The following is a 20817-nucleotide window of genomic DNA, read 5'->3' as shown; positions in this document are numbered from 1 at the left end:
CTGGAAGCACAACGTGTAAGAAAGAGTGGCAAAAGCTAGTAATAATTTATAAGCGTTTAGGCAGATGATCGGCACAATGTGGGGACTCTCTCCCTCTCTCATGCACAGGTGCTACACATCTACTGTAAGACCAATTCTGCCCTATGGTGCAGTAGTATGGTGGACAGGCATACGGAAATCCACCCACCGGAAGCCAATGGAAATGGGTACCAGGCCACAAAGGCATCAATGGAAATGAAATAGTGAACGAGATTGCCAAGAAGTAGTGGGTAGCAGGCTAGCAAACATCCGAAAAAATGGTCTCAAAGGCATCGACGATCTCGACAGAATCATTTTGGCTAACATTAAAAAAATCTATAAACCTGATGGAAAAATGGAATTAGCTACCGCGTGCAAAACTGCAAAAGTCATGTGGAAAACGGTAGATCGGAAGTACCCAAATTTCTATTGGTACTCGATAGAAGAGACTGTAGGAACATGTTGTCTCGCAGTGGCAATCTGAGGTCCCCACGGTATGACACACTGGAGAAGGTGTCGATAGTAAGGTCGCAGAGTCAGTTAAAATTCGCGTAGAGCGCAGGCATACTAAAGAACACTTCATGGACCTAGCAACTGAACTCCATTTGATATCGCAAAGTACCAAAACTGGTCTATGCGTGGCTTATTGGCCCACCAGTTTGACCTAACATAAAGGGGAGTACAAGGTGCTTTTCTTCGAATGTTCTTCATTTTATGAAAACATACATCGTTATAACCATTCAGATCGTGCATCGATTGCCAGTAATAAAAACAGAGATGAATTGGAAAACGTTTTACATCTGAAAATTAATTGTGGCTTGCTCTAGAATAACAATGAGTTATTTCCATTTACGACTATATGCGAAAGACTGAGGTAAATGCTTTTACTGCATCTCATTTTAAGAACAGTCTTAATAACTCTTTCCGTTCATATATACCCACAAATGACGTGAACGTATTAGCATTCTTAATGTGCTCACGTAAACAATAAATAATGTAATTTGATTGCGATTTTGGCGCGATTCTAATAAAAAATATGATATCGTCAGGCATTCTGAGTTTATTGTTATGAGGGTAATTTGCATTCTTTGTACTCTAATTATATATGTAGTTGAAACATAAAAAAATGGGTCAAGTGACCGAAAGATTAACTGAAAGTGTTCCATTATGAAATTGTCGCAAAATTGTCAACTTTGTGCTGTCAACGTTCATTTAGCTTGTTTATTCAAAGCGACACAAATATTTTTCAAATATGTTAATTAAAATTTTTTCGAAGCCTTTAACCCCGGCGCTTCAAACTTAGGTTCAGTACTCGTATTATGCAAATGATTGCAAGCGTTAAATTAAAGTCTTAATTAGAAGCTCTTTATTGCCACACTTATTATAGCGGTTGAGAGTAATAATCCTGGTCAACCTAAAACGAAAGTCATATAACTTTTTTCTAACAGCAGTTTTTTGCCATAGAAAGCTTCTTACAGCAATATTTGAGACTTTTAAAGGTATATTGATTTTTTTTGGATACTGTTATTGATACATAACTTATAGCCAATGTTAAAAAGGGTATAAACATGGTCGCCTTACAATGTTGAACTTGTGGAAATAGGACTCTCTTTAAATATCATTATCGACATCACCATCCGAATAGTTATAGTCATTTTCAGTCTCAGAAATAACATAAACAGTAATGAATAGATATGCCGTCCTTGAATATCAGAGTTCTCTAACCACACTTTACGAAAATAGGACTGTCTCTGCTTTCACAATGTACCCCTTTTTGAGATTTTTGAAAGAAATATTCAGGAATGGAAATATTCTGTGTATTGATAAGGCTAATATCGCCTAAAATTGAATTAAGATTAACCCTTCCTTTTCTGAAGCACTTAAAGTGATCGCTGATACTTGGGTGATCCAAGCAGAGATACGATTTTAAATAACCTTTTTTGAAGGAATATACGTGAGTCGAGTCAAGCTGTCATGTTATTTTTGTTCAGTATTGATTGAAATTTTATCATGAGAAGATTGAACAACTTTTACAAATCGTTCAACTTTATTACGAAAATTTACGTTCTAAAAAGAATGCGTTTCGTTCAACTTATGGTCAACATAATCAGCTTACTGATCGTACTATTCGCAACACCATCAACTGATCTAGAGACCCAGCATTCATTATTGGATAATATTCGACCGAATAGACCACGTTCAGCACGCAGTGAACTAATTATAGCAGTCGTAGCTAAGAGTGTACACGAAGACCATAGAGAGCCGACTCGACGCCGTTCGCTTCGCTCTATGGGCTCTTGAAAAGTCCCAAGAAGACCCGAGGATTTCGAGCCAAATTTTGTCCAGTAATCAAGCCCATTTCTAGTTGAATTGGAAGTAAACAAGCAAAATTGCCGCATTGCGAACCAAGAGCAGCCTGAATAGATTCAAGAGCTGCAATTTCATCTAAAAAAAAACAACTGTTTGTGGGCCGGTGGAATCATCGGTCCATAATTCCTCAAAAATGATGCCGATAAGAACGTAACCGTCAATGGAAACCGTTACCGCGCCATGATAACGGACTATTTGATGTCTGAAATTGATATTAGGTTTCAACAATTCTAAAGGTTAAACAAACAATCCTGCTTCGATTTAAGCCTTGGAGCAAAGCATAATGCGTTTCATTCGCCAGTTACCAGTCGAAATGCTCGAACACGTCATCGAAAATTGGACCATATGAGACGTAACTGCGGCCAACATTTTAAAGAGATAATCTTCAAAAAATAAAAGTCAAAGAATGTTCTTTCGTATGATAATAAACATTCCCCATTAAGTTTGAAGTGCTGTGTGTTTTTTCTTTAAAAAGTAGGGAACCTTGAAATGATTAACCCTTTATTTATAGTGCCCAAGAACTAGTTGGTATTAATATCTCAGTTGTTTTGATACACGAACTGGCCTAGCGAGTTATGTATGTACTAAATGAATAGTCACGTTAGAAACAAAAACGGCTATCCTTCTCTAAAATTAGTAGCCTTAACTACAATATTGTTAAAGTTTCAAGACATTTCATGCAATCATTCTAAAGTTATTGATCTCAAAGTGACACTAGCTCGATTATTTTCATTTACAATGGTAAAATAGTAAAAATAGTTTTGATAAAACATTTTTCCCTCTAAGGCGGCTTATATCAATTTCAAATACTATAACAGGTTCGCCGAAGCTACGATGGCCGGAATACTTCAACTTTTGTCTTTCAAAAGCTGGACAACGGCAAAGAAAGTACCCATCTCACATATTTCCATATAGTATAGTTTTGATAATTTGAGTCCGAAAAGATATTTAGCCTCAACCCATATATGGCTATTTCCGGTAAGAACTACTACGATTGCGACACGATAAATCTCGCTAAGAGCAAGTAAGATCAATAGATCTCCAGGATTTTACTCTAGACCAGAAAGATTTCACAGTCGAAAAGGAACTAGTTGTTGACCAACGCAAGACGACAAAGGAGACCCAGCTCGTTCTCAACTCGATGTATTCGGGACAAAGGAGTCCTCTCTTGCGGGCTAATCACCTTTACGGTTTACAGTCATTCTGCTGTGACCAGGGACTCAAAGGAACCTGATAATGAACAAACTTTATGCTGCCATGCGTGCTTTCTAGCTTACTTTGGGTTCACAATGAGCGAGCTCACTAGCCTTGCTTTTCTGTTTTTGAAATGAATGCTCGCATCCCTGACAGAGGTTCCGCTTCGGAGCAAATCATCTACTGCTATATTAATGGCAGCCATCTGTGCTTGAAAAACGCTACAGGGATGCGGTAGCCTAAAACCACATATGCCAGACGGAGACCGCTTCTCCAACCTCGTTCTAGAAAAAACGCCACCAGGAGTAGACTCGGTCTAATGGTGAACTAAGTTTTCAAGAATGCAGTTGAAGAAGTAGATAATTTCCAAATATCCTTCTTTGGACTATTTCTTGTACCCATTTCTTGAGTCTAAAGCGATCTTTGGAGCAATACATCAGCTGGCTATATCCACAGGTGCTATGTGTAGAATGGCATTGAGTGCCATTGTTGGAGTTGATCATAGTGCGCCATAGGCAACAGGTACTTCACCTTGCCAGACAGCAGGTGAGAAGAGAGGGACCTCAGTTTTAACGGTTCGGCAGTTTCTGTTCAACCAATTGAACATCACGTTACGTTGAACATCACATACCTGTATGTACCACAAAATTCTACATGCAAACAAACATGAAATTTATATTCTAGAGATACTCGTATAAGTATCAAATAGATCCATTTGCCCCACATTTAGTACCCTCTGATAACTGCACATACTTCAATTTTTTTGCGTACTTGACTTTAATAAGAAATAACCAAACTTCATCCTTAAGAACATTTTTATTCTTTAAAGTCTAGGCATACGCTATTTTCAAGAATAGGTTTACCCTTAACCAACTCAATATGTCAAACCAAATATGTGATGTTCTTGAAAAACTTGTCAACTTTAGATATTTCAAACTGGTAATCAATAGCATGAGACCTCGAAGAATATATGGCTCTGCTTTTTATAGACTAATGGTGTAAATTGATCTTCACACAACTTTAGCATATAAACTTATATATTGTAATAGACTCAACGAAAATTTGTGAATGACGTTGTCGTTCTTCGAATGAATTATGCATTTTACCTTCTAAATGGCCTTAGTCAAGAATGCGCTTTAATTTATGCGCGACTTTATGTGGCAATTCGAACACGCCGTGCATGGAAAATACCAAATAACAATATATTGTCCTCGCGATCCAATCAAGTGTGACTAAAAAATAAAATTCCAAAAAAATGTCACTCGGTGGCCAAAACCAAAAATAGTCACCTCGACTTCAAATCAGTTCTTCTAGGACACAAAGAATGCATTGACAGTCAAAATCGTCGAAATACGAAAAAAAATAGCAGCACGAAAAGTTTCAATTGTTTTGTTTTTGTACGCCATAAGTAGCAACAAAAATGCATTCTCAATGCTCATAATTAAAATTCTGTTCGCGTTGGGCGATACAAATTGGGGCCACGGCAGCCGATTCGAAGGAGAAGCATGTAGAAGAAGCAACAACAAAGCGGCTATAGTTGGTATAATAGCAACAAAAACAAGAATAATATGTCCATTAAAATGACAACTTGGCTAATTTACATTTAGCTGGAACAGCCTACATTTTGTTCTGTTGTCATATTTTGGCGATCGTTGCTTGTTGTGTGCCTCTTCTTCTTCTTCCCCCCGTTGAATGACAAAAATGTTATTTAGTGTTAAGCCATTTTAGCTGTTCGCATGCAAAACAAGCATAAATATTAATAATTTAATGGCCGAAAAGGCAATTAAATTTTACAATTTGGCATTTTTGAATGAAATATTTATGCGGTCGCTGTGTTTGGCCAGGCTTTGGATGTGTACTCGTACATGTATTCTTAGGTATTTTTATCGAACATTCTAGTTTTTCAAAAGAACAGCATTGAATAAAGGAATACGTTGCTTAATGCATGGGTACAATTATATGTCACAGGTATTAGGTAAAATTGAAAAGCTCCCGACCCGACGAAAGTTATTGCATCGGTGAGATAATGTCTAAATGGTTAGATAATGCCGGTCAATCGTAACATTGTTTAACTCGTATTTGATTTGAGAAATGTATTTTAAATTTTTGGTTCCATTTTTAGATTCTAGCTGACTAAATCTCGGTGCGCTTGAATTAGATCTGCTCGTTTAAGGGAATTTACATATATTTATTTGTAAAAATTCGATTTTATTATTCAACATAATTGCTATCTAACCAGATGCTTCAATTATAGTGATATTTACATCTTTCGATATCATTTTTATAGTAAAAGATATATTTGCTTTGAAATATGCTTTAGCCTATAAAGAACCTTCCTATTCTCTTCTCGAGAAAGTATTATACCTTGTAAAAAGAAATTCATTATTTTTCCAATCGGTCGCTCTCCCGTATCTCCCGTTCTATAAATGTTAGGGTTTCTCCATATCACGTTATAAAGATGAGATTTAGTACTAGATTTAGTACTTAAGACTTTAGACTCGTTATTGTTTTTGCAGACGTCAAAGATGAACACCAGCAAAGAGAAAACTCTCCATATTTTTCATTTTTTTTTATAAAATCGAAACTAACTCAAAGCTACATGGAACAGTATTTACGGTCCTCATTCTACAACAGTCAATCGTACGCAATTTTAACCACTTTTCCATAGCGCAGGGGAAATATATTGTATAAAAAACCGTTTGGAATCTATTTCAACAAGGCTACAGGGTGTGCCACACGAGAGTCAAAACAACTTCATCTTACGTCCGTCTCCTTTCGCAAGGTAACATCACTTCGAGAATCAATGTTCATGAAACCCGTCGTTGTTTACTCGCTTTCCACAAAAGGTTGGCCCAATTAGCGAAGGTTTGTTGCTATGCGCTTAAAGATATTGTATAAAAGACTGTTTGCCAAACTCTTCATTTCAACAAGGCAATCGTTCAGAAACAGCATTTTTGACCACATTAAGGAAGAACTGTATTCCAACAGGACGACGCCAGACACACAAAATCTTACAAATTCGCTTTCTTCGAAACTTGGTTACTGGTGATGATAAGAAGTATATCACTTATGACAATGTTAATTGATTTCTACTTTCCTATCGATGACCATAATTTAGTTGGTGAAAAATTTTCCTAAAGAGAGGCTTGGGAAATTTAATTCTTACAAAATTTTCACCAAAAGGAACGCGGGTTCTAATATGATAGTGACACTTTGAAATCACCTAAAATAGGGTCATGAAGGTTTTGTTGCATATTCTTAACAAACAATGTTCATTGGCAAAAATAATCTACCATGAGCTGCTCCTCTACTGCCAAACTCTTGAGACGGACTGTCTAAAGGGAACAGTCGTTCAGAAACAGCATCTTTGACCAATTAAGGAAGAACTGTATTCCAACAGGACAACGCCATTGGAAACAGTATTTACAAATAAATCAAGGCATTCCCTTAGAAGGACATTGCATAAAATATTATATTCTTTCATTGAAATCGGTTTTCATGAGATATGGTTCTGGACAACATCTTACGGTTATTTAATCAAGAACTGGCACTAATTGATTTCTTCATTCCGTAAAATTTAGTGTTTCTGACGTTTTTTGCCAAACTCTTGAGACGGACCATAAAGGAATTTTTCAGAAATAGCACCTTTGTTGGGAGGTGAAAAATTTCCATTTCTTCCATTTTTGAACTGTACATGGAAAGCCTGAAACTTGACTTGTGAAGTTTTAAGCATCTATCTACGGTCCAAAAATGTACAAAAATTTTTCGATGCCCAAAAAAAAGAAAAATTTTCCTAAAGAGCCTTGTTCTAATATGATAGTACCAAAAATGAATATAGGTTTCGGTTTCCGCCATTTAGTGACACTTGAAATTACCGTTAAAATAGCAAAGCAAGTTTTCAAACAATTTCGATCTAAATCGCATCATTCTAAGAATAAACACAATGTTCAACTTAATGCAAAAATAATGGACTAGACCTAGGGTCAAGCAGAGGAACAATGCCAGTAAAAAAAATAAAATAAAAATAATGATAAAAATAGAAAAAAATAGGAAAAAAGAACAATATAATATTTCAATAATTGTTCTTCCGGCCTTATATTCTTCAAATATTCGGAGACTGAACTCTTGTAAAAAGTAGTTGAATAACTGGAATACAGCTGTCTGGAATAACGTTAATTCTGTGGTAGGAAGAGATGAATAAATACACGCGTCCTTAAAATCATAAGGCTTGCGGATTATATGGTGCGTTTGGTAATGTCTTTTATGTATTTCTTTCATCTAAATAAAAACCTGCCAAAAAGATTATAGATGTCCGATCAGAACAAATTTTTTCGAAGATTTATGAGTTGCTGAACACAATAATCCATGCTAATTTACGTAAAATTTCTTAGGGAGAAAAGATGTGTGGTAAATTTTTGATACCTCAAAAACTGTGAAACTATCTCGCGTATATACAGAAAAACTGATATAAAAATCGATCAGGGAAGACAAAACTATCGATTTACGTGTCCATACTTTTTTCACATCAGATTTTTATGTAAGTTTTTTTTTTAATTTATGCGAAAATATTTAATAACTTTAGTTACAATTATGGTTTCACTGAAGCTAAAATTCTGAATGCGGCGACATGCTCATGCTCTTTCACTGTTTTTGTCACACAAACTTTGTGATGAGTTTTGTTTATGTTGGTAGAATCTCATTATGAATATGTAATGATTTTGTCTCAATTACATCCAGTGACATCTACGTACATAATGGAACAGTAGGGGTAGAAAAAATCACTATACAAAAAGTGTAGGCTAAGCATAAATCACTCACTCCAGGTTATAAAAATGTCAAAAATTATCCTATAGTGAATTTAGATGATATTCTTTTACCACCATTGTTTATGAAGCATCTTCTTCTTCTTAATTGGCGTAGACACCGCTTACGCGATTATAGCCGAGTTAACAGCGCGCCAGTCGTTTCTTCTTTTCGCTACGTGGCGCCAGGTCCTTCTCCACCTGGTCCTTCCAACGGAGTGGAGGTCTTCCTCTTCCTCTGCTTCCCCCGGCGGGTACAGCGTCGAATACTTTCAGAGCTGGAGTGTTTTCGTCCATTCGGACAACATGACCTAGCCAGAGTAGCCGATGTCTTTTAATTCGCTGAACTATGTCATATATCTCGTACAGCTCATCGATCCATCGAATGCGATATTCGCCGTGGCCAACGCGCAAAGGACCATAAATCTTTCGCAGAACTTTTCTCTCGAAAACTCGCAACGTCGACTCATCAGTTGTTGACATCGTCCAAGCCTCTGCACCATATAGCAGGACGGAAATTATGAGTGACTTATAGAGTTTGGTTTTTGTTTGTCGAGAGAGGACTTTGCTTCTCAATTGCCTACTCAGCCCGAAGTAGCACCTGATGGCAAGAGTTATCCTGCGTTGGATACATGAAGCATGGCTTTATAAAAAAACGCCTAGTGATGGCAGTGGATTTGTATGTATATCGAATCATTGTTGTGCTACACGAACTGATACAGCATCGTCTCCGTAAACTTCACAAATTTCATTGGTGGCTTGCGTGGCATTCTTCCCTTTTTTTATACAAAAATTTCAAAATATAGCGAATTTCTTCATTATTTTCACTAATTTTTGAACAGTTGTAACTTTTTTTTCAACTTCCCCGAATTTAATTATTTATACACTTAACAGGGTATATTAAGTTTGTCACGAAGTTTGTAACACCCAGAAGGAAGCGTCGGAGACCCTATAAAGTGTATATATAAATGATCAGTATGTTGAGCTGAGTCGATTTAGTCATGTCCGTCTGTCTGTCTGTCTGTATATATACGAACTAGTCCCTCAGTTTTTAAGATATCGCTTTGAAATTTTGCAAACGTCATTTTCTCTTCAAGAAGCTGCTCATTTGGCGGAACTGGCGATATCGGACCACTATAACATATTGCTGCCATACAAACTGAACGATCGGAATCAAGTCCTTGTATGGAAAACTTTCACATTTGGCAAGATATATTCACGAAATTTCGTACAGATTATTTTCTAAGGCAACAATGTAATCTCCGAAGAAATTGATCAGATCGGTTGACTATAGCATATAGCTGCCATACAAACTGAATGATCGGAATCAAGTGCTTGCATGGGAAACTTCCTCATTTGACGTGGTATCTTCACGAAATTTGGCATGGATTACTGCTTAAGGTAACAATGTAATCTCCGGAGAAATTGTTCAGATCGGTTAACTATAGCATATAGCTGCCATACAAACTGGACACATAGTTACTAACATAAATGCACCTGTGAATGGTATTTAGCTTCGGTGCAACCGAAGTTAACGTTTTTTCTTGTTTTGGTTAATAATTGTGTGCCTTTACTTTATTTTCACCTGATAATATCAATATCAATACAAAATAACAATATGTACATACAAGTATGTATAAGAAGGTAAAATGCTTTGAACTTATACATATCATGTACTTCATTTCAAGTCCAAGTTCAGTTCGACATTGTGTATTTCACTCAGGTTTTGACCAAATGGTAGCTACCAGCTCACTATCCAACAAAAATCGAAGTGTGGTGCAATTTCAACCGAAACTGCATACAAAATAGGTACCGCTATGCTCGTAAGAAAAGCAATAACAACAAATAAACCTTTGCCGTCTTTGATTATGACGAATGTGTGCATACCTTACGTTAATGAAAACAAACAAGCTCAGTAGAAATATTAAGCAAATATTATTATATTTGAACAGTGATGTATACGGGGGCTAAATGTTAGAGAAATTAAAAAAGTTTGTATGCAATACTCAAGCGCCTCTTAGATAACAACCCACTCGTAGTGAGGTGCGCTTGTGCCAACAGGTTCATAGTGCAGCTTTGTAGTGCAATTTGCCACGTAAATTAGGCAATTATTTTTTTGTTTTTATTAAACAAGCTTTGTCGCAATGCTTATTTCTTTATTGCAAACACTTTAAAGAGCGTGAAAAAACAGCATGCCTATGAATTTCGTATTTAGCGCAAAAGCAAATGACTCAAGCAACAAACAGGTGAATCTCTCGCCATTGTAATTGACAGTTGAGGAGGTCAAAGGTGACACTTTCTCAAAAAAAGTTAATAAGTCAAACAATTCTCTTAAAGTGAAAATTACACAAAATTATTAAAATTACTGTAAATATATATATGCAAGGCATATATTGTATATGAGCAAATTGAAAATTTTAGGTGTTCAATTTTCTTCAAAATGTGGTAGAATAACTCATCTTAGTATTTAAAATACAAGAGCAAAGGCTTCCATTTAGCATAATGTCATATTTCTCTTGCTCATGGAGATTAGCATAAGCTGAAGATATCTCGTCAAATAAAAAAAAATTATTTCCAAGGACATGATATCGTCGATTCCAACAAATCAGAAATTTCCTTTAGAGTGAGCAAAGTTTTAGGTCGATATCTTAAAAATTGAGAGACTAGTTCGCTTAAATAGATATGTTTAACATGTCTTATGATTAGCCAGATCGGCTGAAATCATTAAGCTAATAATTTACATAAAAATTTTATAAGATCTTCATTTTTGCTTTCTGGATGTTACAAACTTCGTAACGAACTTAATTTACCTTGTTCAGGGTATAATATACTTCTCGTCGTAAAAAAATATTGTAATGAAATACATACCTCATGTGAGATCATTGCTAGGAATAAACTGAATATAACAGGTGATTGAAGGTACTTTTATCAATGGCCTTTTTTGACAGATCACGCGGGAGTCGTGTCACACTGTCATGCTATTCTTAATCAGAATTATTTGCATTTCATCACGGAAAGACTTACGCCTGAACAACGTTTACAAATCGTTCGGCTTTATTACGAAATTCACGTTTTGTAAAGAACGTGTCTCGCGAACTTCGCTCAACTTATGGTCACCATAATCGGCCTACTAAGCGTACAATAACCCATCTTGAGACCCAGCATTCATTATTGAATAATATTCGACCGAATAGACCACATCCAGCACGCAGTGAAGAAAATATAGCAGCAACGTACATAAAGACCGTGCAGAGTCGATTCGGCGCCGTTCGCAGAAACTCGGACTGACGTATGCAACGACATGGATTTTATGTCGAGATCTTAAATTGAAAGCGTACAAATACAGCTGCAGGAACTAAAGCCGCTCGACCTTCTCAAGCTCTATGGGCTCTGGAAAAGTTCTAAGAATATCCAACGTTTTGAGCCAAATTTTGTTCAGCGATGAGGCCCATTTCTGGTTCAATGGATATGTAAATAAGCAAAATTGCCGTATTTAGGACGAAGAGCTGCCATTTCATGCAGAAAAAACAACGGTTTGGTGTGGTTTGTGAGTCGATAAAATCATCGGTCCGTATTTCTTCAAAAAATGATGCCGATGAGAACGTCACCGTCAATGGCGACCATGGGGCCGGTCAATTGGTCAACATTATCTTGTGATATCACACCGTTAGACATTTTCCTGTGGAGCAAAACATCACTCGTGTCATTCGCCAATTACCAGTCGAAAAGTTCGAACGAGTAATCGATAATTAAATTCGATGGATGGACCGTCTGAGACGTAATCCCGGCCAACATTTGAAAGAGATAATCATCAAAAAATAAATGCAAAAAAATGATTAGTAAAGGTAGTGAACCTTGAAGTGTATCACCTTTTATAAGCACTAGTGAAAGAATTAATTGTTTTCAAAAGTTTCTTGCTCAAATTTATATATAAAGTGTGTTTTAACATGTTTCATGAAATTATCTCAATTTTTAATCACTTCTGAAGCTACATATTAACATATATATTTCGGTAAATTTGTCTTAACATATTCCGAAAGCTTCCTTAAAAAGATAATGGAGATGGCTCAAGATCCAAGAAACTGAAAAGTTCAGGGAATTGTGAAACGAGTTCTACTTTCTTCTCGTTTCACAATTCCCTGAGCTTTTCAGTTACGTTTAGTTAAAACTAGAAGAAAAAGGGTGATCCGAAGCTAGAATACCTTTCTCAGAAGCATTACAAATCTTGTTTTTGATTTTGATCTTTTGACTTATATGATAACTCTGTGCTATAGTGGTACGATGTAAACAATTTCTTCGGTTATTTCAGCAATGCCTTTTATAATAATATATGCCAAATTTCATCAAATAAAAAAAGCTTTCTATATAAGCAATTTATTACGATTGTTAAATTTGTATGTCTTTCCGATAAATGAGCAACTTTTGAATGAGAAAACGACGATTGCAAAATTCAGATCGATATCTTAAAAACTGAGCGACTAGTTCGCATATAGATACAGATAGGCCAACGAACGCACAGACAGAGGGACATATCTAAATCAACACCATTCGTCGTGCTGATGATTTATATATACACTTTATAGAGTCTCTGACGTTTCTTTTAGATGTTATAAACATCGTGACGAATGCTTTTCAAAATAATTCTATATTTACATACCGACCTAGAAGATGGCGCACACTATGTATATATATCTTAATTTCGCAACACTATATACTATATATTTCTTATATATACAATCTTGTACAAGGTGTGTTCCAAAGTAAACAGGACTTAAAAAACAGAGTAAATGGTTTTTTCGGCAAAATCAATTTATTTTATTCAAATAGTCTCATTCTGCTTCAATTCAGCTTTTTGCATGGTCCAAAAGCATGTCGAACGAGTGTTTTAGCCAGTATGCCGGTGCAAGCTTTTTGAATGGCCTCTACGTCTGCATAACGCTTTTCTTTCAAGGGCTAATGCATTTTTCCGAAAATGAAGAAATCGCACGGTGTCATATCAGGTGAATACGGGGAGTGGTTAGTGCTTAGGAAGTGATTTTGGTCAAATAATCGTCCTTGGAATGTTGGATTCTGAGCAATTTTTGGTTCTCAGTCAATTTGTGCGGAACAAACCGTGCACACATCATTCGTAAGCCCAAACGTTCGGTCAAAATGCGATAAATCGATGTTTTGGAGATGTTAAATTCCATTTCCATGAATTTCAATTATGATATCGGTTGATTTTTGATGAATTCACGCACAATTTGATCGTCATTTCTGCCGTCACGACGACTTTGAAAACGTTGGAACAACTCGAGCACTCTGCTACGGGCTAGGCAATCATCGCCATAAACTTGTTTCATCAATTGAAACATTTTGGTAAAAGTTTTACCCATTTTAAACCAAATTTAATGTTGGCTCTTTGTTCTGACACTTAAAACGCAAAAACTTCACTTCCAATCAATGAAATGTCATGAAATTCTCTCTGGACAATCGATAAAGATAGCAGATTCTATCGCACCAGTCTACGTATAGATGGCGCCACCAAGGGGAGCTAGATTCAAAAAGTCATGTTTACTTTGCCTTGTATATGTTAACAGTTTTCTTAATACAATTTTTTTTATCTACTTAAGTTATAATAAGCCACCTAATCAAAATTCATAATTCGCCAAGGTGCGCATGCGTGTCGCGTGCGTCTCTTTCAATGGCTTTTCTTCACACTTGGCGTTAGAGCACGAAGCAGAACTCATTAAAATACAAATATTGTTGTAGGTTAGTGCTGCTGATTATTCATAACACCAACAAGTGGTAATTGTTGTTGTTGCAGCCATTTTTCATTTCAAGATTTTTAGCACGTTTCGGTAGCGACGCAAAGCACACATTAACACATAAAAGGCAAATGTGCCAACAACAATTAGCAGCGCGGCTAAAACAGCGGCGTGGTAACGTTAGCAACACGTTGCTGGGAACATGTGTTGCGCAACATCCACGCGCTTTCATGCTTTGTGGTTGGGCTTTTAGACTGCTGTTGGCTGCTTTGAATTGCGGCGTGCGGCTTTTTGTTTTATTTTCGATTGTTATAGCGCTTGAAATTGGCTTTTCTTCTGTCGTGAAGAGTGACGTTTCTTACACACACACACACACACATACACATATATATACATAAATAAGTGTGCACTCCAACGCATGGTGAGTTTTGGGGCCATTGTCAATGCGTTTATTTGTTTTTTTTTTTTTTGTATTTTATATTTGGTTCGCATTTTTCGCGTATTTTGTTTTGATTAAATTTTGCTAATCATTTATTTTGCCATTTCCATTGTTGTTATAGTCTTTTAATGTCTGTCACTGTTGTTGCCCTTGAATTGTCTGCAATTAGATTTGCGGCATTGTTGTTATTGTGGCGCATTATTCGCCACAGTCACCGCTCAATTACGGCAGAAAATTAGCGCCGCCATTCCCTATTACCCATCCACAATTTTTTTTTTATTTTCTTTAAAGATTTGCCTGCCTTTTTATTGTCGCTTTAATTGTATGTTTTTCCATTGACATCAGATTTTGCGAAGTTTTAGTGATTTTCGGCCGACGAGTGTAACTTAATTGTTGCCGCTAGGCATAGTTGTTGTGCTCTTCGTATCGCTAAAATCTCCAAAAGCGTCGTCTGGTGGTCATAAAACATTGCTTTTTGTTGCTTTTTTCACTTGATTTGATTTTGGCGGAGTGAGGCCATCGTAAAGAAGATTGTATAGAAGTTAAAAGTAATTTCGTCCAATTTTTATATTTTTTGTTAAAAAATGTTTTTTTTTTTTGTATTTGTAGTGCCAAATGTTTTTTGTGTTTGCTTGTTAATGGTGTTTTGATGTCCGGTAAATGAATGTCTGTTTTAATAGATAAACACTTTTACTTTTTTTATTAGTTCTGAACTAATTAGGCTGACCTAACTCACAAACATTTGGCGAAATCGTTGAACTTTGGATTGCACTTGCTGTTGAAAAGATTTGTTGTTGATTCACTTTGAGAATTTGGACTTACAAAGTCTTGAACGCATTGGAAAAATAAATAAAGATGATATTAATGAAAACGATTTTGAAGCGAACACTTAGTTCAAATATATTGACTAAGCGTGTAGTTTTCTTCATAGTTAGAAGAGGGATAAGATCCAATTCTTCGAGCGATTGATCATAGAAGGTAGTAGGTGTCCCTTTCTTCAGTAGTCTTTAATGTAAATACTCAGTTACTTGCAAGGACTTTCATAAAAGTTAACATTAGTGCAAATTACCTGAGCGTTTTTTAGAACTCCATTGGAATGAGTCTAGCAAAATATGGGGAAATAATATTTTCTGGTCATATGATGATCACAAATAACCAATGCAGTATGAGATGGTGCATTATCGTACTTCTTTATTCAATAAATTCAGACATAGTAAAAGTCGAAGAATTCGCTTATAGAGCCTCACAAAACGACGCGTATCTAAAATACTTATGAATATTTTGACATAGATATATAATTACTATAACATATTTTGTTAAGTTCAGCAAATTGTCGACGCAATTTAGAATATTTTGAATAGTTAGCAACTAAACCAGTTTTTTTAAAAAGTTTAAAAGCACGAGATTTTCTATTTTTTAATTTACATAATTCTTTCGTAAACCATAAATTAGAACTAATTTTTTGAGTAACAACACACTTCGGAACATATTTTTCAAATAAGTTTACAATAGTTTCATTAAAGTGGGAAGCACTAAATTCAATATTGCCACGGTAATCTGGCCAAGTTATTTTAGAAAGTTCGTAATTAATCTTCTTAAAATTAGCTTTCGCAAAGTTGAACCGAAAACAAAGGTCTTGTGTATTATTATAAGCAAAGTTGGCTATGATTTCGATGTTAATTTCCAAAGCAGGATGATACGTGTCCTCTGGCCGAACTAAAGGATCACATCGGACAACAGAGAACATTGAAGCGTTATCGACGTAAACTAGATCTAGGAGCTTACCAAATTCATTTGAAATTAAATTAATTTGGTTAAGACCCAACTTCGACATTTCATCTAGGAATTCGTTAAAACATGAACGAGTACTAATAGGGATGGTGTGATCATCAATAGATTTCCATGATACGCACGGTAAGTTGAAATCTCCCAAAACAATCATGGAATCAGTACCATTAACCATTGAGAAAACATTACTTATTAATGAAGCATGCTGCATATATACAGATATGTCAGAGTGAGGCGGTATATAAGACAATGTTAAGTAGATATGGCCACTATTAGCGCAAACACGAATGCACTTAAATTCAATGAAGTCTGCATACGGAACATCTACTTCTTCAGATGGAATTGAAGAATGAACAGCAAACAAGACGCCACCTCCTTTTCTGTTCAGCCGGACATATCTAAAGATTTCGAGTTGGGAAGATTTTGAATGTGGGGCTTTAGCCAAGTTTCTGCCAAAGCAATGATTTTAAAGCTACAATGAATGCTATTTAGATACAAATCAGTAAGTTTTGTATTAAGCCCTCTAACATTTTGATAATAAACAATCAGCGAATTATTGTTAATTAGTTTTTTGTATCAACGGGATTTCTTGGCATTTTAGTGATAACTACAGGGGGCTTATCACGTTTGTGCTCGAATTGGCGCACAAAGACCCCAGATGGCCAGAATGAGTTGTCAAGTATCAATTGAAAATTGTCAGCGGATACGTCGATCTTAAACGAGGAAATATCCCTGTTGTATTTGAAATTAAATTTGCGGATGTCTGTATCTACCGTTTTTAATTTCGACGAGATGTAACTGTTTATATCCTCGACTGTGGTATCCGCAGCAAGTCTCGAGATAAAAATTGCTTTTTTCCGCGGTATTACCACTAAGTTTTTATTATCACTAACAATACTATTAACTTACAGAAAAAAACGATTCAAAAAACTCGCGAAGTATAAATTAAAAATTCACCTACAATTTGATGTAGTAGTATGTTTAATATCTGAAGCTAGTGTTTAAAAATCAAGATATTTGGTTGAATTGTCATTTGGGAACTTATCCAAAAAATATTTTGTGAAAGGAAAGTTTCCTAAAGATTAAAGCTACCATCGAAACAAGAACAGACTAGGTCAAATAGCCGACTAATTTTTCAAATGATTGCCGATCGTTCTCACTTTTGAACTGTGTCTCAGTTGGAGATTATGAAGCTGGTCCCATGTTTTTATATGTTTCAACTATGGCTTTATAGTTTTCAGATAGACGCAACATTTTGATTATAGTTAACTGTTTACAATAGCAACCTCGTATCGCATATCGCCCAGAAGTATCTTGGGAGGCAGGGCGGCAGTGGAAAGTGTTGTCAGAAGCAAGCAACTTCCCTTCTACTAGGTGCCAGGCCACAAAGGCATCGATAGATCAGACGTACACAAAATTCTTATTGGCATTCGATTGAAGAGACTGTAGGAGCATGATGGGAATACTAATTGGTCACTGGTCTGGTGGCGAACCACTCCCGTAATAAAGGGCTGACAACTACTAGAAGACAGCAAGTAATGTCTACAGCAGGGCACCAGGAAAGCAGGGAAACAATGAAGCATTACTTGAGCACTTGCCCCATATTGTTAAAATTTGCGACAAGCGCAGGCATCCTAAAGGAGGAGTAGCCATCCTTGGACCAAAACTGGTTTATGAGTGGCTTATTGGCCTACCAGGTTACCCAAACCTAACCTAACTGTCTACAATGGATTTAAGATACGACTGATCCAAGCCCAACGGCCAAAATGATCGATTATTTTTGGTCACTGTATTAATAAAAAATGTAGCCTTCAAATTTAGCAATGATCCGTAGTGAAACTCATCAATTGCTGTGATAGAATGAGTTGTAGTTATTTTGAGGCCAAATTGATCACAAAAAACCAAAAAATTGATTAGATCGAGTAAAATTTAGTACAGTGCGGATTATTATAGGCCTGCCTTCGTATTCAAAGAGAGAGAGTTTTTTTAGACATATGGTTTTCACGAAGATATAATTTATTGTTATTGACAAATAGTTTGACTTTATTCTAAAGATAACGATTTGCTTTTATGTTTCAAAAATGATTTTGGGCAACAGTAATTGTGGAAGTATGTCTGCAACAACGTGCTAAATATGCTCTTCCCCACGATCTTGGGCCCACGGCACAGGCCCACAATGTGAGATAATATGCCTACCAAAAATTTCTTGAAGCCAAAGATCTTGCAAATTAGCTTGGAGGAAGAGTTCCAGGCACGAAAAATTCTTTAACAAAGTCGTCTATACCATTCTCTATAAACTTTATATAATGACCGGCTTCATTTTTGAATAAATATGGTCCATATTGATGAACCGCTCTGCCAATAGAGCACACCATGAGGATGTAATGACGTCTCAACAAGGGCTTTTGGATTATTAACGCTCCAAAAGCGACAATTTTGGTTATTAATCCATTAAACCAAAACTGAGCTTTATCATTCATCAACTTGTTGGTCCCATTCATGATTTTCAAACTTTGTTCCGAAGAAAGTCTGTTAATTATAAAACTAAGCTGTGTATAAATCAAGTAAATGCTGTCAAACAAACTAAGTCCGAAAGAATGAGTGAAAATCTCACGTCTAAAATACTCTCGTTCCAATGACAGAAAAATTGGAGTTTAATTCTCTATCTAGCTTTCACCCGATTTAAATATAATCGTATTCAATCTATCAAATGCTGATTTGTTTTAATAAAAAAAAATAAACTAGTAAGGAAGGGCTAAGTTCGTGTCACCGAACATTTTATGCGCTCACGCATGATAAAGGATAATCGATTTCATAATGCATGTCATTTACATATTTTTCAAATAATGTATTTTTTATTCCTTATTATCATCATTGGTTCCTAATGTTTATACTGTAATTAAAACAGAGAAGGCATCAGATGGAATTAAATTGGCTTTTTTTGGGAAGAAGGGGGGTTGGAACCGATTTAAACCATTTTCCCCCAAAAAGTTTTGGGTGTTAAAGGCCAATATCCAAATTTCCCTTGAAACGGCTATAGCCCCTGAGAATGGTTCGGCCATAATTTGGGCCCACCCCCATTTTAAATTTTTAAAAACCTGGCAGCTTCCTTCGCAATTTTTTTCCGAAAATTTAGTTTTTTGATTTTTTTATCGATTAACGCATTTTTAGTGTTTTTTGAACATAACCTTGTTGGGGGGTTAAAGGGATTATCCGATTTTTTTCCCTTTTTTAAATTTCGGGCGGAAAATACCTGAAGGAAAGGGCCCCGAGATTTTGGGTTGACATAGCTATAGTAAGTTTCGGAGATATATAAAAAAAAACTTAGTAGGGGGGCCACCCCCAAATTTTTCCAAAAATTTCCCCAAAATACTCCCCCCCCAAGATCATGACACTTTATAGGTTTTGGTTTTCCCCCATTTTGGGGGGTAGTGAGCCGATTTGCCCATCTTCGAACTTTAACCCCTTTTTTAGGAGCCAAGGGAATGCAAAAAAAAAGTTTTATCAGATATCCCCCACTTTCCCTTTCCGCCAGGGGGCCTTTCACGGACGGAGGAAGAGGCGGGAAGATTTTTGGGCAGACATCCGGGTTTCAACCCACTTTGCCCGCCCGATCACTTTTGGGAATATAACCCCTTTTCGACTCTTTTGTTTTTGGGCTTACAAACAAATGTTAGGAAAAAAACTATAATTTCTTGAAAAATTTTTGGCGAGAGTAAAAAAATCAACTTAAAAAAAAAGGTCGGGGATAGAAGGTACCTTTTTTGGGTTTTTCTGTTGCCCTTTTAAAAAAAAGAAAAAAGTTTTTTTGGAAAGTCTCTTTATATCCAATCAAATAAAAATGATTTTTTTAAACCTTTTTTAAAGATTCCCTTCCCTTTTTTGAAAAAATTATTGAATGTTTTTATACTTATATTGGGAAACGAGGGGTGTACAACCGGAATACAAAATTTTTCAAAAACCAAAAACAAGAACGTTTTTTCAGGTGGAAGTAAACCCGATGGTTTTTAAAAAAAAAAGGGAAAACAACACAAAAAAACCCGATAACGGAACTCATACCACCCCCTTCCACCCTTTTCGAGAATTTTTTGGGGCAGAACCAGCCACAAAGGCGCCCAGCGCGCTGTCAGCAAACCCCAATTTTCCCCGATCAATGACCAGGAAAAATTTGGAATACCAAATATCGAGAGGGGGGAAAAGACTTGGCGATTTTTGCTGTAGCAAAGGGGGAAACAGCAGGGAAAAAATGGCGAAAAGTTAATAAAGGGTCGACTTTTGAATTCAAAAAACCCAAAATTTACACAACAGAAAAACAGATGCGAATTAATGAACTCGTTTGCACCATGAGTACCCCTTTTAAAATACGTGTATGTATGTATTTTTATGGGTAGATATGTAGACACAAAACTAAGATTAAAAAAGAAGGGGGATTAAAAGGGAAAGTTAAGAAAAAGAGGGA

General features: G+C 36.1%; 2 protein-coding genes across 8 annotated transcripts in view; both read right to left on the bottom strand.

The window, feature by feature from the left end:
• Positions 1–20817, bottom strand: part of LOC126761350 (transcription initiation factor TFIID subunit 4) — a 239487-nt gene that overhangs the window by 56698 nt on the left and 161972 nt on the right. The gene's annotated exons all lie outside the window — the stretch shown is intronic.
• LOC126761353 (sensory neuron membrane protein 2) overlaps positions 1–20817 on the bottom strand; it is a 70565-nt gene that overhangs the window by 42529 nt on the left and 7219 nt on the right. The window lies entirely within an intron of this gene.

Source organism: Bactrocera neohumeralis, chromosome 6, assembly GCF_024586455.1.
Source record: "Bactrocera neohumeralis isolate Rockhampton chromosome 6, APGP_CSIRO_Bneo_wtdbg2-racon-allhic-juicebox.fasta_v2, whole genome shotgun sequence".
Taxonomy (NCBI): Eukaryota; Metazoa; Arthropoda; class Insecta; order Diptera; family Tephritidae; genus Bactrocera; species Bactrocera neohumeralis.
Note: the sequence above shows the minus strand (reverse complement) of the source record. Positions and strands in the feature narration are given on the sequence as shown.